Source organism: Lycium barbarum, chromosome 5, assembly GCF_019175385.1.
Source record: "Lycium barbarum isolate Lr01 chromosome 5, ASM1917538v2, whole genome shotgun sequence".
Lineage (NCBI taxonomy): Eukaryota > Viridiplantae > Streptophyta > Magnoliopsida > Solanales > Solanaceae > Lycium > Lycium barbarum.
The window spans coordinates 141,840,859-141,862,465 of NC_083341.1; positions in this window are offsets into that span (position 1 = coordinate 141,840,859).

The window sequence follows — 21,607 nt, forward strand, 5'->3', positions numbered from 1 at the left end:
ATAGTGGTGTTTTTAGGAAGGATGGAGATGTTTGTAAAGACGATTTTACCCTTTTACTAATTCTCATTAGGAAATTAGTAGAATATTTCTTGGGTAAAAAAACAAATGAGTTTTGTTTGGTCAAAAAACAGTTAATGGAAAAAAAATTGGGATTGTAAAAACTCCTTGAGAAACTTAGGAGCCGTTTGGACATAGTTTGAAATTATGTTTGGACATGTAATTTGGATATTTATGTATTTTCTCTTACAGACGTAAAAACTTACAAGTTGTGAAAATTATAAAAATATTTTCAATTCTTATACAATCTTACCAAATGAGCAAGTCATAGTTCATAACAAAATTAATACGCTACTAGAAGACCTTTCTAAAAAATACAACATCAATTGATCAAACTTTAGTTCAATAAAAACGAAAATTTAATATGAATAGTAATGTAACTACTCTTTAATATAATCCTCCCACATGGTAGATATAAATAAAGGTTGACGGAAGTTAATGAGGTCGGTAAATGGCTGGTGGGAGTAATTATTAAAAATATTTACCAACTTATGGGTCTTTGTTTATAAATTATAAACTTATGGGTCAATTTTTACATTTAAAAAAATTGAAATCATGATTTGGAATCCCAAATCATGCCTTTTTGGATGATTTGGGATTTCAAACCATGGTTTGAAACCATGAGATGAAATGCATGTCCAAACGCTATGATTTCATCTCATGGTTTCAAATTATGATTTCAAATCGCATGTCCAAACGCCTAGTGCTGATTTCATCTCATGGTTTCAAATCATGGTTTCAAATCGCATGTCCAAACACCTACTAGGTATTTCATCTCATAGTTTCAAACCATGGTTTGAAATCCCAAATCATGAATCAAATTTTTTTAATGTAAAAGTTGACTCATAAGTTTATATTTTGTAAAAATAGTCCATAAGTTAGTGGATATATTTACCAATAATTTTTACCAACCATTTATATCAAATATTAAAACATCTACAAGTTGGTAGTATATATTTATAAGAAATTTACTCTTACCAACCATGTGGGAGGATTATATTAAAGAGTAGTTACACTACAACTCATGTTCAATTTTTCATTTTATTGAACTAAAGTTTGATCAATTGATGTTATATTTTTTAGAAAGCCCTTCTAGTAGCGTATTAATTTTGTTATGAACTATGACTTGCTCATTTGGTAAGATTGTATAAAAATTGGGAAAGTTTTGATGTAGGGATGGGCATAAATACCGAAAAATCGAACCGAACCGAATGAATTCGGTTTTTCGGTTTTCGGTGTTTCGGTTCGGTTCCGATTTTTTTAAATAGCAAATTCGGTATTCGGTTTTGGATTTTCGATTTTTTGGTTTAACCGATTTTTTATTTTTTTTTGAAAATTTACTACATGAATACAATTTTTTTTTTTTGGGAAAAAAAACATAAGTAGACAATAATATTATAATATTTACATACTCTTAGCAACTAAATGTCATTAAACATTACATGGCAGGTTAAGTGTTTTATAGTAAATCAAATTGCTATATATAAGGAAACCCTTCAGACGTGAATAACTCCAATACCTATTTGTTGTTCATAGTATAACTGCTTTTATACAATTTCATACATCCTCCTTATTCTGTAAGATTTTTTTCCAGCGTTTTTTTCTTACCTTTTCTACTTCATCCTTATTCTCAACTTCTTTCGTTGTTCCATAAAAAATAAAATCTCAATTTTCATTTAACACTACAGGATATTGAACACAAGTATAATTATAATTTGAGTGTTGATTTTTATTATATATAGTATAATAAAAATGTTATACATAGAATAATATTCATATAATTTATTTCACCTATAATAATAAATTAGATATAACTAACATAATTTGATTATACACTGTGTAAAATTTTATGTACCTCATATGATTTTATTATACGTTGTATAATACATTATATTTTGTATATAGAAGATATGATCTTGTATGTGTGGATGATCACTATGGTTGGATTCTAAACTCATCAGACCTTCAAACATTTAGTCTAGCGTAAACCTCTGTAACTCGAAGCAATCAAGAAGGAAAAATGGAAATAAATGGAGAGATGTGTAATTGCTAAAAAAAATCGAATTAGAAAAATCGAAACCGAACCGAACTTGAAAAAACCGAACCGTACCGAACTAATTCGGTGCGGTGTTCGGTGTCCACTTTCAAAAAACCGAAACCGAACCGAACTTTGAAAAAACCGAACCGAAAAACCGAACGCCCACCCCTATTTTGATGATTTTCACAACTTGTGGGGTTTTTATGTCTACAAGAAAAAATACAACCTAAGCGATCGTAGATCATTGAATCTGGTGGGGGTGGGGTTGGTGGTGGGGTGGGTGGTGGGGTGGTTAGGGAGGTGGAGGATCGGGAAGAGAGGGTAATACATGGTGGTGGAAGGGTAAAACGAGTGATTTTAGAGCGGCGCGTGAGGTTGAGAAGGTGGCGCGTGGCCATGGTGAGTGAATGAAAGTTGTGTTAGTGATAGTGGAGAGAAGATAGGAGGATAGTGGTGTTTTTAGGAAGGATGGAGATGTTTGTAAAGACGATTTTACCCTTTTACTAATTCTCATTAGGAAATTAGTAGAATATTTCTTGGGTGAAAAAAATGAGTTTTGTTTGGTCAAAAAACAGTTAATGGAAAAAAAATTGGGATTGTAAAAACTCCTTGAGAAACTTAGGAGCCGTTTGGACATGGTTTGAAATTATGTTTGGACATGTAATTTGGATATTTATGTATTTTCTCTTAAAGACGTAAAAACTCACAAGTTGTGAAAATTATAAAAATATTTTCAATTCTTATACAATCTTTTTACCAAATGAGCAAGTCATAGTTCATAACAAAATTAATACGCTACTAGAAGACCTTTCTAAAAAATACAACATCAATTGATCAAACTTTAGTTCAATAAAAACGAAAATTTAATATGAATAGTAATGTAACTACTCTTTAATATAATCCTCCCACATGGTAGATATAAATAAAGGTTGATGGAAGTTAATGAGGTCGGTAAATGGCTGGTGGGAGTAATTATTAAAAATATTTACCAACTTATGGGTCTTTGTTTATAAATTATAAACTTATGGGTCAATTTTTACATTTAAAAAAATTGAAATCATGATTTGGAATCCCAAATCATGCCTTTTTGGATGATTTGGGATTTCAAACCATGGTTTGAAACCATGAGATGAAATGCATGTCCAAACGCTATGATTTCATCTCATGGTTTCAAATTATGATTTCAAATCGCATGTCCAAACGCCTAGTGCTGATTTCATCTCATGGTTTCAAATCATGATTTCAAATCGCATGTCCAAACACCTACTAGGTATTTCATCTCATAGTTTCAAACCATGGTTTGAAATCCCAAATCATGAATCAAATTTTTTTAATGTAAAAGTTGACCCATAAGTTTATATTTTGTAAAAATAGTCCATAAGTTAGTGGATATATTTACCAATAATTTTTACCAACCATCTATATCAAATATTAAAACATCTACAAGTTGGTAGTATATATTTATAAGAAATTTACTCTTACCAACCATGTGGGAGGATTATATTAAAGAGTAGTTACACTACAACTCATGTTCAATTTTTCATTTTATTGAACTAAAGTTTGATCAATTGATGTTATATTTTTTAGAAAGTCCTTCTAGTAGCGTATTAATTTTGTTATGAACTATGACTTGCTCATTTGGTAAGATTGTATAAAAATTGGGAAAGTTTTGATGTAGGGGTGGGCATAAATACCGAAAAATCGAATCGAACCGAATGAATTCGGTTTTTCGGTTTTCGGTGTTTCGGTTCGGTTCCGGTTTTTTTAAATAGAAAATTCGGTATTCGGTTTTGGATTTTCGGTTTTTTGGTTTAACCGATTTTTTTTTTTTTTTTTAAATTTACTACATGAATACAATTTTTTTTTTTTGGGAAAAAAAACATAAGTAGACAATAATATTATAATATTTACATACTCTTAGCAACTAAATGTCATTAAACATTACATGGCAGGTTAAGTGTTTTATAGTAAATCAAATTGCTATATATAAGGAAACCCTTCAGACGTGAATAACTCCAATACCTATTTGTTGTTTATAGTATAACTGCTTTTATACAATTTCATACTTCCTCCTTATTCTGTAAGATTTTTTTGCAGCGTTTTTTTCTTACCTTTTCTACTTCATCCTTACTCTCAACTTCTTTCGTTGTTCCATAAAAAATAAAATCTCAGTTTTCATTTAACACTACAGGATATTGAACACAAGTATAATTATAATTTGAGTGTTGATTTTTATTATATATAGTATAATAAAAATGTTATACATAGAATAATATTCATATAATTTATTTCACCTATAATAATAAATTAGATATAACTAACATAATTTGATTATACACTGTGTAAAATTTTATATACCTCGTATGATTTTATTATACGTTGTATAATACATTATATTTTGTATATAGAAGATATGATCTTGTATGTGTGGATGATCACTATGGTTGGATTCTAAACTCATCAGACCTTCAAACATTTAGTCTAGCGTAAACCTCTGTAACTCGAAACAATCAAGAAGGAAAAATGGAAATAAATGGAGAGATGTGTAATTGCTAAAAAAAATCGAATTAGAAAAATCGAAACCGAACCGAACTTGAAAAAACCGAACCGTACCGAACTAATTCGGTGCGGTGTTCGGTGTCCACTTTCAAAAAACCGAAACCGAACCGAACTTTGAAAAAACCGAACCGAAAAACCGAACGCCCACCCTTATTTTGATGATTTTCACAACTTGTGGGGTTTTTATGTCTACAAGAAAAAATACAACTTAAGAAATCCAAATTGCATGTCCAAACATGATTTCAAATCATGTCCAAACGGCTGCTTAGTTCTCCAAAGATCAGCCGCAGTCCTCTCAGTTCCTCCAAACGAGGATCATCCCCACCCTACGCCAAAATATGTCGTATGGGAGTATGTCGAAACGATACACATTGATAGGGTCAAACCCTACCAAATTAAAGTAGAAACTGAATTCTCCTGCTGCCATAGGGATTGGGACTTGGCTATTGCCATTAGCTGGTCCGCTCCTAGGGATGGCAATAGGGCAGGGCGGGGCGGGGCGGGGCGGGGCGGGTTAAGCCTTCCCTTGCCCTGCCCTGCCCCGTTTAAGTCACTGCCCTATTAAGGTCCCGCCCTGCCCTGCCCCGTTTAGCCCCGCCCTACCCTGCCCTGTTTACGTTTTTTCCCTTCATTTTCCTATTATACAGTATTTCATTATTTATTAGAAGTCTCAAGTTTATACAATATACTAGACGGCCTATGCCCGTGCTGTGCACGGGCCCAACACTTTAGATTATAGTGCATTTATGTGTATGTAATTGTTTTTGAATAGTGATAATATATATATATATATATATTACTTTACTACTATATAGAAAGGTGGGTTTGGGGCACTTTTTCGTCGTCCGTTTGTGGGCCTAAAAAAAATATGGGCCCACATATTTTAAACAACTACTAATATTTTAAAAAAAATGTGGGCCCCATATTAAACACCAACCAGTAATAAAAAAAAAGTGGATCCCACTACATCCAAACTCACGGGAAAAAAAAAGTGGATCCCATATTAATAAAATCAAGCAATATTAAAAAAAAAAAAAAGTGAATCCCATATTAAAAAAATAAACAATGTTAAAAAAAAAGTGCTTAGAAAATCAAAAAATTAAATCAATAATGATGAATTCATTGTCTCATGCGTATCAACCCATTAGAGGGAGCAAATGAAATTATTGTACAGCAACATACTTAAAATACAAAAGTGCTTAGAAAATCAAACAATTAAATCAGTAATGATGGATTTATTGCCACATGCGTATCAACCCATTAGTGGGAGTAAATGAAATTAGTGTACAACAACATACTTAAAATACTTATATATTAAATCCGTTTTCCAATTTTTGAAAAAAAAAATTATGGGCCCATATTATGTTAAGTAGTCAAACCATACAATTTTTTTTCTTTTTTTATATTAGCCTGAGATCTAATTTAGTTATTAAACTGTTGTATTTGCTATTCCGCCATGTCATTTATTTGTTATGTTTACTAAAATAAATATACTTAAAATATTTATATTTTAAAATAAGATAGAATTTAATTACTTTTTTATTTTTATTCTTACTCTAATAAATGTGAAAAGAAATTAATGTCGTAAAAAAATATCAAATGGAGATCAAATAATGAATAAGGTAAATTAGTCAAATTATAATTCTAATCGACGTTTTCTTAAAAAACCATGCAAAAGACAACATGACAAGTAAAATGAGCTAAACCGAGAATATTTACCAAAAATGAAAAAATAGTATTTCTTCGTTTAAATAAAAAATCAATTTCTACTTTGTTTCGTTTTAAACATGTAAAATTAATTTAATAATTTGAATTAGAATTGTCCAAATCAAAATTTGATAAAAAATAATAAGTATTTTACACCTTTAAATTAATCGAATTAAAATTGAAAGTATCAACTGATGCTTAAATATTGCTATTGTTTTATCTCAAAGAGAAGAAAATAGTTTCCTTTTAAACAAGTCTTCTCTTTTAAAAATATTAATAAATTTGTCGATTTTGTGTTCATAGCAAACATTAATATAATAATATTTTAGATACGCAACACAAACTACAATGTTATATTAATCGTGTTTTGAACATAATATATACTTTATGTATATATATATATACTCAATTGCTTTAACTTCGACTGTAAATATAATGAGTATGTTCAACGTCAGTAGGATACAGTCTAAACTGCATCATAGTGTTACAACGTTAAAGTCTGTTGGAATTTCCTCTTTTTTATTCACTTTGTATTATTATAAGGCTAAAGTCAATTGATGCTAAACAATCTCATTACAGAATAATTGGTCTCAAATCTTTTTTCGTTTAAAAATAAAGGTAAATATAAGTCACTTTTACAATGTGATATTTCTGTAAAAACAGTAGGAATTTGTTTTTTGCAATTTCAGAGGGCAATCTTAAACCATGCTCTGATACCAATGTTACAATGAGGGTATACTTAACTCAAACTATTAACAAGGTAAAATTACACCATTTTGCACAGTTCAAAAATAAATTTGGACCTTTTCTCTAATGATTTTATTCGTATTGTTTATCTTTAATGTCAAGTCGTTTTAATGCACTCACTAAATTTTATGACGAATAATAAAAAAGTGACTTGACTTCACACCCATTATATAAATAGCTAAAATTGACTTCGTGTAGACAGCCTATGCCCGTGCTGTGCACGGGCCCAACACTTTAGATTATAGTGCATTTTTGTATATGTAATTGTTTTTTAATAGTGATAATATATATATATATATATATATATATCATGTTCAAAACACGATTAATATAACATTGTAGTTTGTGCTGCGTATCTAAAATATTATTATATTAATGTTTGCTATGAACACAAAATCGGCAAATTTATTAATATTTTTAAAAGAGAAGACTTGTTTAAAAGGAAACTATTTTCTTCTCTTTGAGATAAAACAATAGCAATATTTAAGCATCAGTTGATACTTTCAATTTTAATTCGATTAATTTAAAGGTGTAAAATACTTATTATTTTTTTATCAAATTTTGATTTGGACAATTCTAATTCAAATTATTAAATTAATTTTACATGTTTAAAACGAAACAAAGTAGAAATTGATTTTTTATTTAAACGAAGAAATACTATTTTTTCATTTTTGGTAAATATTCTCGGTTTAGCTCATTTTACTTGTCATGTTGTCTTTTGCATGGTTTTTTAAGAAAACATCGATTAGAATTATAATTTGACTAATTTACCTTATTCATTATTTGATCTCCATTTGATATTTTTTTTACGACATTAATTTCTTTTCACATTTATTAGAGTAAGAATAAAAATAAAAAAGTAATTAAATTCTATCTTATTTTAAAATATAAATATTTTAAGTATATTTATTTTAGTAAACATAACAAATAAATGACATGGCGGAATAGCAAATACAACAGTTTAATATCTAAATTAGATCTCAGGCTAATATAAAAAAAGAAAAAAAATTGTATGGTTTGACTACTTAACATAATATGGGCCCATAATTTATTTTTTTCAAAAATTGGAAAACGGATTTAATATATAAGTATTTTAAGTATGTTGCTGTACACTAATTTCATTTACTCCCACTAATGGGTTGATACGCATGTGGCAATAAATCCATCATTACTGATTTAATTGTTTGATTTTCTAAGCACTTTTGTATTTTAAGTATGTTGCTGTACAATAATTTCATTTGCTCCCTCTAATGGGTTGATACGCATGTGACAATGAATCCATCATTATTGATTTAATTTTTTGATTTTCTAAGCACTTTTTTTTTTAACATTGTTTATTTTTTTAATATGGGATTCACTTTTTTTTTTTTAATATTGCTTGATTTTATTAATATGGGATTCACTTTTTTTCCCGTGAGTTTGGATGTAGTGGGTTCCACTTTTTTTTTTTATTACTGGTTGGTGTTTAATATGGGGCCCACAATTTTAAAAAAAAATATTAGTAGTTGTTTAAAGGGAAAATTTCATAAATGACTACATTTTAAGGGTTAAAAATCCGGCATAGCAACATTTTGCTTATTTACAGCTCTTAGCTACTTTTTTGTTTGATGTATTCATTTTTTTCGCTGTATTCAATTTTTGTTTTCATTGTATTCATGACTAAAATAATTTTTTTCCCACTGTATTCATGAATTATTTATCTGTATTCATAAATTGGCTTATTTTATTCATAAATACAACAAGTAAAAAACTGAATACATATACACCAATAATTACACAAATGCATCATATTTTCCGATATGTATACAACAGATACAGGCGAAAAATACTGTATACAACATAGATACACCAAAAAATTAACAAATACAAGCGAAAAACATTGTATACACGGCAAATATAGAACAAATACAGCGAAAAAAATTAATGAATACAATGAATTGTATGCTAAAAAATTAATGAATACACTGAAAAAGAAACGTGATTTTTCAGATCCGATACCGGAATTTGACCGGAAAAGCCACCGGCGGCCAGACTCCGACAAAGCAACACTTGTTGACGGTGAAGATCTGATGTATATCCGGTCAGATCCGGCAAAGATTTGACCAGATCTGACCGTCAAAGTTTGTCGGATAAGGATAGAAGGCCCCAAAGATGAAAGAACGAACTATGGTTGAACTTTGTTTATGGGACGACGGAAGATGATTTGTAACTCGCCCAAGAAAAGAGGACTACAGAGTAAAACAATCAGCAGATGTATACGAAGTATTAGTCATACAATGTCTAAACAAGAAAAGAGATAAAAAGAAGTAATGGGGAAAAAGAAAAAGAAGGAGCTATTGAAAAGTTAGACCATAGAACTTGAACATAACCGAAGGAACAAAAATGGCGCCCAATTGTAAGGCCATAGTGTACCAAATGGTACTTCTCTGATTTATATCCGATCAGATCCGGCCAAGATCTGCCCGTAAAAGTTCGCCGGAGAAAGGTCGTGGTGGCCGGCGGCAGAGCAGGGGTGGGAGAGAGGGGAGAGAGAGAGATGGGAGGATTGGGTTGGAAGTGAACAATGTGATGATGGGGTATTTTACTTTTTATATATATATATATAGCTATAAGTTGTATTTAACATATAATTATTAGCTATGAAATGTAATTATTTTAAACTATAGCTACTAAATATAAATATGTAGTAATGTTAGTTATGCTACGTAGTTATCCCTTGTTTAAAATATGTGGGCCCATAATTTTTTTTTTAGCCCACAAACGGACGACGAAAAAGTGCCCCAAACCCATCTTTCTATATAGTAGTAATGTCCTTCATCTTGAGTAAAACTGTGCTATGTACATTAGTTGAATTTTTTTAACTGATGAGTTGTTCCACCTTCCTATTATTTTGTTGGATCTTTTAGTTTTTGCAATTGATTTGATCTTTCCTTATAGTATTTATCATTATGTAGACTGACTTTTAAGGAATTACTTAAGCCATCACTGCACTAGCATTAGATGGGACCAATAAATTTCTATGTCAAAAAGAGAAAAAAAATAGCTATCTGGAACCATCACTGCACTATCATGATTTCACTAAAATAATTCTAGTCAAATTATATTTTACCAAGGTTAAAGAAATAAAGCATACAAAAATCAACAGAATAAAAAAATCACCGTTTTCCCGCAAAGTTCCCACCTTTTTAGCTAAGTTTTGCAGTTGAAATTGCCACAAAAGTTTTTGAAACAATTAAACAAGTCTAAGCTCAGACCCGCCCTGCCACCTGCCCTGCCCCGTTAAGTTTTTAAAAAATAAGAGCTTTGACCCGCCCCGCGCTTGCCCTGCCCTGTTTAAGATCGTCCTGCCCTGTTTAAGAATCGCCCTGCCCTGGCCCGTTTAACCTTTGCCCTGCCCTGCCCTGCCCTGCCCTGCCCTGCCCCGCCCTAATTGCCATCCCTATCGGCTCCTACATTTACTGGGACATTAACTGGAGGTATCCCTAGTAAAGTGACCATTTCTTGCCCAATCGTAGCCCCTAAATGAGTTGGAATCAACCTCGCTCCATTTGTAGCAGGAGGGGGTGGTTTGGAGGATTATTCAACAGCTAAGCAAGGTTTTCTGCATCGTGTCCAGCGGGGAATTCAAGAAAATGTTGGTAAAAAGCATTTGAATGGTTGATAATATTTCCAATGTAGATATCCACATGGTTGCAGCCTTGCAGGCTTGGAAGGCCTGCACGTCTATGGTACCAAAGCAGTGGTTACCATTGATTTCCAGATAAAAGACACATGCTAGGCGATTGTGATTCACTGCATAATTTGAGTGCAATTTGGTTAAGGTACGTACTATTTTTTATGCATAAAGAAGAAAATGAGACTACTTACTAGTTTCAATAGTCTAAACAATTGGGGAATTTGGCAGCTTTTTTCAATAGTTATAAGTTTTAGTTCATATAACGGATCAGTAATGGTCAGTGTCTAAGTCTTGTAGTTATTAGTGTCTAAGTCTTGTGTACATTTGTCTCAGCGAGGCGTAAGCCCCAAAGCACTGGGCGTAACTTACGGTGTCAACCGGTTCCGTGTAACCGGTTTTAACCGGTAACCGGACCGGTTAAACCGGAACCGGTTAAACCGGAACCGGAACCGGTATAACCGGTTAACCGGTTCCGGTTAACCGGATATTAGTTAACCGGTCCGGTTCCAAATTTTTCTTAACCGGAACCGGTTAAACCGGTTTAACCGGAACCGGACCGGTTAAACCGGTTAAAATTAAAAAAAAAAAAAAAAAGGAAAGAGCCGTTGGATTTGGGCCTCGGTAATGGACCGTTGGCAACGGTCCATTTGCAAAAATGGCCGTTGCCAAACGGTCATTTTCTTAATTTTTGGCCCCCAATTTTTTTTTTTTAACACTTTAACCCCTCCCCCACCCCTATATAAACCCTTCTTCATTTTCATTTCAATTCACTCTTCTTCATCTTTCTCTCAAATCTCAATCTCTCAATTATAGTTACTTTGCAATAATTAGCCACAAAGTCTTATTATAGTTTGAACTTTCAATTATTAATTTTGCAATTATAATATTATTGGTGGAGTTGGTGATTTTGCAACAATCCGAAGTAGCTTTGGTGGATTTGCAATTCTAGCCGCCTTCGCTTTGTTGGAAATTATTCCGGCAATTTGGTACCTTCGTTCCAACTCTATCTTTAATTTTTGCAATTTAATTCTAGCAATTTGTTTTTCGAAATTTAATTTACGCAATTTAATTCTAGCAATTTATTTTTTGAAATTTAATTTACGCAATTTAATTCTAGCAATTTAATTTGTTGTAATTTATTTTCTTGTGATTTATTTGATTGTGATTTAAATTATTTCTATTTAATAATGTCAAAGAGATTAAGACGTGGTGCCGGTAGTAGTAGTCGTGCTGTTAGGGGTGCGCTTAATGAGGAAACATTTGTGGAAGAAACACCTAATTTAGGTATTGATGTTGGTGGAAATAATCCACTTTTAGGTCATGAGGCAATGCAACAACATTTTACCGACACTTTTAATGAAGACTTAGATGATGATGATGATGAAACACAACCCCCCGAAAATCCTATAGGAGATACAGGTCCTGCACAATCACATACACAAGACAAACCGCCTAGAACTCGTAGGCCAACAACTAAAGTTTGGAAATTTATGACTAAGGATAGGGAAAATCAATCAGTTACATGTACCCTATGTGGACAAGTATTTAGTTTTAAGCAAGGAACTGGTAAGGATGGTGAAACGGGTACACTAAATGCTCATATGAGAACCAAACATATGGATGTTTGGGGAGAGCAAACGGGTTCAAATGTGGGGGGGATTCAAATGACGATAGACCCACGAGCCGGTAGAAATTTTAAGTATGACAAGAAAAAAGAACGCGTAGAAATAGCTAAAATGGTAGCTCATGATTGTTTACCATTGTCCTTTCCCTCGGGTTTGGGGTTTGTTACTTACATTCAACGTTGTTATAACCCGTTATTTGAGGGTATTCCTAGAAGTACTTGTAGAGCCGATGTTATAGATTTGTTTAAAAAATATAGATTTTATTTGCGCCATGTATTTAATTCTTTAAATTGTAATGTTTGTCTTACCGCTGATTTGGGTCTTAGTATTAACCATTTAGATTTCTTTGCTATTACATGTCATTGGGTTGATGACAACTGGGTTATGCAAAAAAGAATTATAGCTTTTTTATACGACGAAGGAAAAGGTCGTCACGATGGAAAAATTTTAGCCGATTCAATGTCTACTATAATGAGATTTTTTAACATTTTTAGAAAAACACTTTGTATTGCTTTAGATAATGCTTCTAATAATACAAAGGCAATTGGTCTTTTAAAAAGAGAAATAAACCCTCCTCTAAGAAATATTTTTCATGTAAGATGTAGTTGTCACATTTTAAATTTAATTGTTAAAGATGGTCTTATGCATTTTGATGATTCTGTTCAAAAAGTTAGAAATGTTGTTGCGTTTCTTTTTTGTAATGCTAATAGGGGAAGAATTAGAGATTTTAAGAATGCTTGTGTGGAAAATAACCTTAGACCTAGGAAAATTCAAGTAGAAATTGAGACTAGGTGGAACTACACTTACATTATGCTACAACAAGCATATGAGTATAGGATTCCCATACAACAAGTTCACAACAAATATAATATTGATAGTGAGGATTGGTTAACTTATAGGCATTGGGAAGATGTTAAAGAATGTATTGAACTCTTAGAAATTTTTTATAATGCAACTCTTGCTTTTTCTAGACAATTCTATCTCACGGTAACCAAAATTTTAGTCTACTTAGCGGAAATAGCTAGAGTTTTACAAGAGTATAAATATAAACCCGATTATCAAGTGGCTATTTTTGAAATGATAATCAAATTTAAGAAGTATTTTTTTCGCATCCCAACTTTATTTATATTGGGTTCCCTTTTAAATCCTTGTTTAAAAGTGTCTTATACTAAAAATTTGGTTAGTCAAATTTATACATTTTTAGAAATTGAAGAGGGAGTTCAACCATCTTTAGCTGAAGCCGATCTCGCTATTGATGATGAGTTTAGAAGAGTTTTTACTCATTATTCTAGTTTGGAAGAACGTGCTACACCAGTTGCTCCACGCCCTACTACTTCTCATAGTAGCAAAAAGGGCTTGTCGGGTTTAAAAGTTTTACATTCACAGCCTACATCTTCTTCTACTGCAAACTTTGATGAATATAACTTTTATTTGATGCAGTCAAATATGGATATCAAGGAACTGGATAACTTGGACGTCTTAGCATGGTGGAAGAAGTACAAGGCAAGTTATCCGATACTTTCAAGAATGACTCGAGATATCCTTACGGTTCAAGTATCAACCGTGGCTTCGGAAAGCGCATTTAGCCAAGGAAGACAGCAAATTGGAGACCATAGACATTCATTATCCGGGTTTAGCTTGCAAGTACTAGTGTGCATTCGCGATTGGATTAGATCGGAGCGACGCAACCAAAACTGAAAAGCAGAGGAAGGCGAAGAGGAACAAATTGAAGATTTGATAGCTAGTGGACCGGACCAAATGGAAGACTTTGAAGATATTTCCATGACCGAATATGATGTGGGGGAAATTAACGAAATGGTTCAAAATTGGTGATTTTATTATTCTACTATTTTTGTATAACTCATGTATTATTTGCAAGTTAAAAAAAAAATACAACTTGCAAATAAATGTTATCCAAGAATGAATAAAATATATGGCTCATTGAGCTTTCTTCTATTTACTTGTGTTTATATTTTTACTTTTATTAAGTTAGGAATATACCTAAAATATACTAAGAATATACTTAAGTTATATAGTATACTTAAACATATATAAGTATATATAGTATATATAGAAAAAATAGTATATATAGTATATATAGTATATTCTTAGTATATTTTAAGTATATATAGAAAAAATAGTATATAAGTATATATAGTATATAAGTAAGTATATATAGTATATAGTATATAAGTAAGTATATATAGTATATAGTACATATATACAAGTATATATAGTATATATACTATATATATTAAGTTATACACATATATAAGTAAGTAAGTATACTATATATACTTACTATATATACTTACTTATATATAGTATATAGTACATATATAGTATATAAGTAAGTATATATAGTATATAAGTAAGTATATATAATATATATAGTATATATACTATATATATTAAGTTATACACATATATAAGTATATATAGTATATAAGTATATATATTATATAAATATATATAGTATATATATTAAGTATATATTGTATATATAGTAGATATGTATATATAGTATATATATTAAGTTATACCTATATATATATTAAGCTATCCTATATATAGTATATAGTACATATATATAGTATATATATTAAGTTATACATATATTTAGTATATATATTAAGTTATACATATATATAGTATATATATTAAGTTATACATATATATAAGTATATATAGTATATATATTAAGTTATACATATATATAAGTATATAGAGTATATAGTACATATATATAAGTATATGTAAGTTATACATATATATGTGTACGAAAGCACTATTCTGTATTGCTGACTTGCTGTTAGGCTGTTAGTCAGTAAATATTTAAATTTTAATTATAAAATTGTATAACATATGTAAATATACCTACAATATACAAATAAATACTATAATATATATATATAATACAAAAAACAAAAAAAAAATATTTTAACGAATCCAAACCGAACCGGTTCCGGTTTGGACCTTAAAACCGGTTAACCGGTTAAACCGGAACCGGTTAGGCGGTTCCGGTTTTGGAACCGGAACTGGCCGGTTTCCTAACCGGTTCCCGGTCCGGTTCCGGTTGGAACCGGTTGACAGGCTTAGGCGTAAGCCACATGGGTATTTATTTTTAGTATTCGTAAAATATTATAATTACAATAAATATTTATCAATAGGTAAAATTATATAAAAAAATAAAAGAAAACTGTAAATAAATGATAATAGTAACATTAGTATTTATGTTAGTGAGTATCAATTCAAGTCCGTAAGATATTAGCCATGTGTTTTAAAGACATTACCTAGAATGTTATTGTAAAAAAATTATTTAATAATATGAAGATTTGAGTAGTTTAGTTCAAAGTTTTAAAACGTAGATAGTATTTTTTCTTTCTTTTGTTATATATATTTTGTACTTCTTTTTACAATCTTCAATATTATTTAAGAGAAACTTAAATCATAAAATTCATCAGTAAAAGACCAATGACAAGTGAAAATGTGCAAATCGGTTATGTATTTTTAAAAGGAAATATTAAGTGATATTCACCCTCTCGATGTTCTCAAATAGTAATATGCAATACTACGACTTGTTATTTGAGTTACAGTCAATCTTTTTATTTCTATAGATGAAAAAACATTTAGTATCATTCATTTGTTAAAGAATTATGAGGGTCAACTATTTTAATTAAGGAATTTAACATATAATTTGTGTAAGAACTGTTAGGCGAGCTTTAAGCGTTGGGTGTTAGGCGTGTTTAGGGCGTACAGTGGGGCGCTTAGGACGTAAGCCTCACAGGAACTAAGCCCCGCACGTGAGCCTCGGGGCGTTTTGCCAGTGTCTAGCCCCTAGGCGAGTCCCGAGACGAGTCTTAAAACTGTCTTTTAAAACACTGCTAATAAATAGTAACAAAGATATACAATCAAAGCAGATAGTAACAGTATAATTTAGCATTATCAATCCTTCAATTTAGTACTAATAAATAGTAACACAGAAATATAATCAAAGCATTATCAATATCGATCCTTCAATTTAGTACTAATAGATAGTAACAGAGATATTTAATTAAGCATTATCAATATCGATCCTTCAATTTAGTACTAATAGATAGTAACAGAGATATTTAATTAAGCATTATCAATATCGATCCTTCAATTTAGTACTAATAGATAGTAACAGTATAATTTAGCATTATCAATATCAATCCTTCAATTTAGTACTAATAAATAGTAACAGAGAAATATAATCAAAGCATTATCAATATCGATCCTTAAATTTAGTACTAATAGCTAGTAACAGAGATATATAATTAAGCATTATCAATATCGATCCTTCAATTTAGTACTAATAAATAGTAACAAAGATTCATAATTAAGCATTATCAATATCGATTCTTCAATTTAGTATTAATAGATAATAACAGAGATATAAATAAAAGCCTTATCAATACCGATACTTCAATTTAAGAGCAGAAAAAAATATACTATCAAAGGTACAAACGAATTGCACTAAATACTACTCGGATCGAGGAATCGAATACTGACACTTCAATTTTCGTGCAATTCAATTGCAGGAATAAGAATAGTAACAGAGGAATCAAATCAAAGCCTTCCTAATATCGAACTGAAAAAATATATGCTAAACAGTGCATTATCAATAAGAAATCAAGTGCTAGTTAAACTTGTTAACCGGTTAAAACCGGTAACTGGACCGATTAAACCGGAACCGGAACCGGAATCGGTTAACCGTGTAAAATTTTACCGGTCCGGTTCCGATATTTTTGAAACCGGAACCGATTAAACCGGTAAAACCGGAATCGGACCGGTTAAACCGGTGAAATTAAAAAAAAAAAAAAAGAGTCGTTGGGCTGCTCACTGCTGTGCGTTAATGGACCGTTGGCAACGGTCCATTTGCAAAAATGGCCGTTGCCAAACGGTCATTTTGTTAATTTTTGGCCCCCTAATTTTTTTTTAACACTTTAACATCCCAACCCCTATATAAACCCTTCTTCATTTTCATGTTAATTCACACCAATTCACTCTTCTTCATCTTTCTCTCAAATCTCAATCTCTCAATTATAATTACTTTGCAATAATTAGCCACAAAGTCTTATTAGAGTTTCAACTTTCAATTATTAATTTTGCAATTATAATATTGTTGGTGGAGTTGGTGATTTTGCAACAATCCGAAGTAGCTTTGGTGGATTTGCAATTCTAGCCGCCTTCACTTTGTTGGAAATTAATCCGGCAATTTGGTACCTTCGTTCCAACTCTATCTTTATTTTTCACAATTTAATTCTAGCAATTTATTTTTCGCAATTTAATTTACGCAATTTAATTTACGCAATTTAATTCTAGCAATTTAATTTATTGTAATTTATTTTCTTATGATTTATTTGATTGTGATTTAAATTAATTCTATTTAATAATGTCAAAGAGATTAAGACGTGGTGTCGGTAGTAGTAGTCGTATTGTTAGGGGTGCGCTTAATGAGGAAACATTTGTGGAAGAAACACTTAATTTAGGTATTGATGTTGGTGGAAATAATTCACTTTTAGGTCATGAGGCAATGCAACAACATTTTACCGACACTTTTAATGAAGACTTAGATGATGATGATGAAACACAACCCCCCGAAAATCCTATAGGAGATACATGTCCTGCACAATCACATACACAAGACAAACCGCCTAGAACTCGTAAGCCAATAGTTAAAGTTTGGAAATTTATGACTAAGAATAGGGAAAACCAATCAGCTACATGTAATATATGTGGACAAGTATTTAGTTTTAAGCAAGGAACTGGTAAGGATGGTGGAACGGGTACACTAAATGCTCATATGAGAACCAAACATATGGATATTTGGGGAGAGCAAACGGGTTCAAATGTGGGGGGGATTCAAATGACGATAGGCCCACGAACCGGTAGAAATTTTAAGTATGACAAGAAAAAAGAACGCGTAGAAATAGCTAAAATGGTAGCTCATGATTGTTTACCATTTTCCTTTCCCTCGGGTTTGGGGTTTGTTACTTACATTCAACGTTGTTATAATCCGTTATTTGAGGGTATTCCTAGAAGTACTTGTAGAGCCGATGTTATAGATTTGTTTAAAAAATATAGATTTTATTTGCGCCATGTATTTAATTCTTTAAATTGTAATGTTTGTCTTACCGCTGATTTGGGTCTTAGTATTAACCATTTAGATTTTTTTGCTATTACATGTCATTGGGTTGATGACAACTGGGTTATGCAAAAAAGAATTATAGCTTTTTTATATGACGAAGGAAAAGGTCGTCACGATGGAAATTTTTTAGCCGATTCAATGTCTACTATTATGAGATTTTTTAACATTTATAGAAAAACACTTTGTATTGCTTTAGATAATGCTTCTAATAATACAAAGACGATAAGTCTTATAAAAAGAGAACTAAACCCTCCGCTAAGAAATATTTTTCATGTAAGATGTAGTTGTCACATTTTAAATTTAATTGTTAAAGATGGTCTTGCGCATTTTGATGATTCTGTTCAAAAAGTTAGAGATGCGGTTGCATTTCTTTTTTGTAATGCTAATAGGGGAAGAATTAGAGATTTTAAGAATGCTTGTGTGGAAAATAACCTTAGACCTAGGAAAATTCAAGTAGAAATTGAGACTAGGTGGAACTACACTTACATTATGCTACAACAAGCATATGAGTATAGGATCCCATACAACAAGTTCACAACAAATATAATACTGATAGTGATGATTGGTTAAATAATTCGCATTGGGAAGATGTTAAAGAATGTGTTGAACTCTTAGAATTTTTTTATAATGCAACTCTTGCTTTTTCTAGACAATTCTACCCCACAGTAACCGGAATTTTAGCCTACTTAGCGGAAATAGCTAGAGTTTTACAAGAGTATAAATATAAACCCGGTTATCAAGTGGCTATTTTTGAAATGATAATCAAATTTAAGAAGTATTTTTTTCCCATCCCAACTTTATTTATATTGGGTTCTCTTTTAAATCCTTGTTTAAAAGTATCTTATACTAAAAATTTGGTTAGTCAAATTTATACATTTTTAGAAATTGAAGAGGGAGTTCAACCATCTTTAGCTGAAGCCGAACTCGCTATTGATGATGAGTTTAGAAAAGTTTTTACTCATTATTCTAGTTTGGAAGAACGTGCTACACCCGTTGTTGCTCCACGCCCTACTACTTCTTAGAGTAGCAAAAAGGGTTTGTCAGGTTTAAAAGTTTTACATTCACAGCCAACTTCTTCTTCTACTGCAAACTTTGATGAATATAACTTTTATTTGATGCAGCCAAATATGGATATCAAGGAACTGGATAACTTGGACGTCTTAGCATGGTGGAAGAAGTACAAGGCAAGTTATCCGATACTTTCAAGAATGACTCGAGATATCCTTACGGTTCAAGTATCAACCGTGGCTTCGGAGAGCGCATTTAGCCAAGGAAGACAGCAAATTGGAGACCATAGACATTCATTATCCGGGTTTAGCTTGCAAGTACTAGTGTGCATTCGCGATTGGATTAGATCGGAGCGACGCAACCAAAACTTAAAAGCAGAGGAAGGCGAAGAGGAACAAATTGAAGATTTGATAGCTAGTGCCTAGTGGACCGGACCAAATGGAAGACTTTGAAGATATTTCAATGACCGAATATGATGTGGGAGAAATTAACGAAATGGTTCAAAATTGGTGATTTTATTATTCTACTATTTTTATACAACTCATGTATTATTTGCAAGTTAAAAAAAACTACAACTTGCAAATAAATGTTATCCAAGAATGAATAAAATATATGGCTCATTGAGCTTTCTTCTATTTACTTGTGTTCATATTTTTACTTTTATTAAGTTAGGAATATACCTAAAATATACTAAGAATATATATATATATATATATTAAGTTATACATATATATAAGTATATATAGTATATAAGTATGTATAGTATATCGTACATATATATAAGTATATTATATATATATAAGTATATATAGTATACATATATATGTATACGAAAAACACTATTTTGTATTGCTGACTTGCTATTAGCCTGTTAGTCAGTATATATTTAAACTTTAATTATAAAGTTGTATAACATATGTAAATATACCTACAATATATTAATAAATACTATAATATTTATATATTATATAAACGAGAATCCACAAATTTGTCGTCCTCACAGGGCCACTCTAGGAATTTTGACAAATTGATGACATCACTCTGCTACACGTGGCTCCTTTTCTGCCTATCTCAAATTCTCAATGCTTGCGCTCCTTTTTTTTTGTGTTTAAGTTCACTGCTACATGAACCTCTATTATTGGTACATATCTTTTTTATTCTTTTCTTGCTCTTGCCGTCTCTCCGGTTTATATTTTATGATATTGTTAACTTTTACATTTAATTCAAAATAAATAATATTTTACGTAATAAAGAAGTTATTAATAGTTTTTTAAAAAATTATTTTTATTTTGATAGTGAATTTTTACATAACCAAGAAATCATATTAAATTGATACTATTTAATTAAGAAAAATTTAATAAAAGTACTTTTTATTTTCTAGAGGTAAGTGATTCTTAAGGGCGTGTCTATGCTAAAAACACCATATAATATGGACAGAAAGGAGTATTAGATTACTCTTTACATTATTCGTCTTTATATATTTTACTAAAATTTAGGCAACTTTGGAGCCACATTTTCGTTTTCAAGTAGAGCATTTATCAGATCTTTCTCATTACTCTTCTTCGTTTTAATTTATATGACACCTTTCATTTTTCGAGAGTTTTATTTGACCAAACTTTGAAGCTAAATCAAATTAGATCAACTTAATATTTTAACATTAAAATTTAGATATTTAAAATTATTCCAAAGTTACTACACTGAGAATAATATTTTTAAGCATACTTGTATATATAAAGAACTAAATTGATTCTTGAGGTTCATTTGATGAATTTAGTTTTCCCCTTAATCTTGTCTAAAACTAAACTTAAATTAACACTTTACAAGCATAAACTCTTGCTACATAAAATATCACAAGTGAAATTAAAATTTTATAAATGCCAAAAGTCTATTTCTATTTATAAATTAAGAAAGGATATGCTCACAAATTCATAAAAATTGTAATGTTTTTCAATTTATGATTTTCACCGAGTTTTAGCTATTTTATATAATTTAAATCATATTACTTTACATAATGTCAG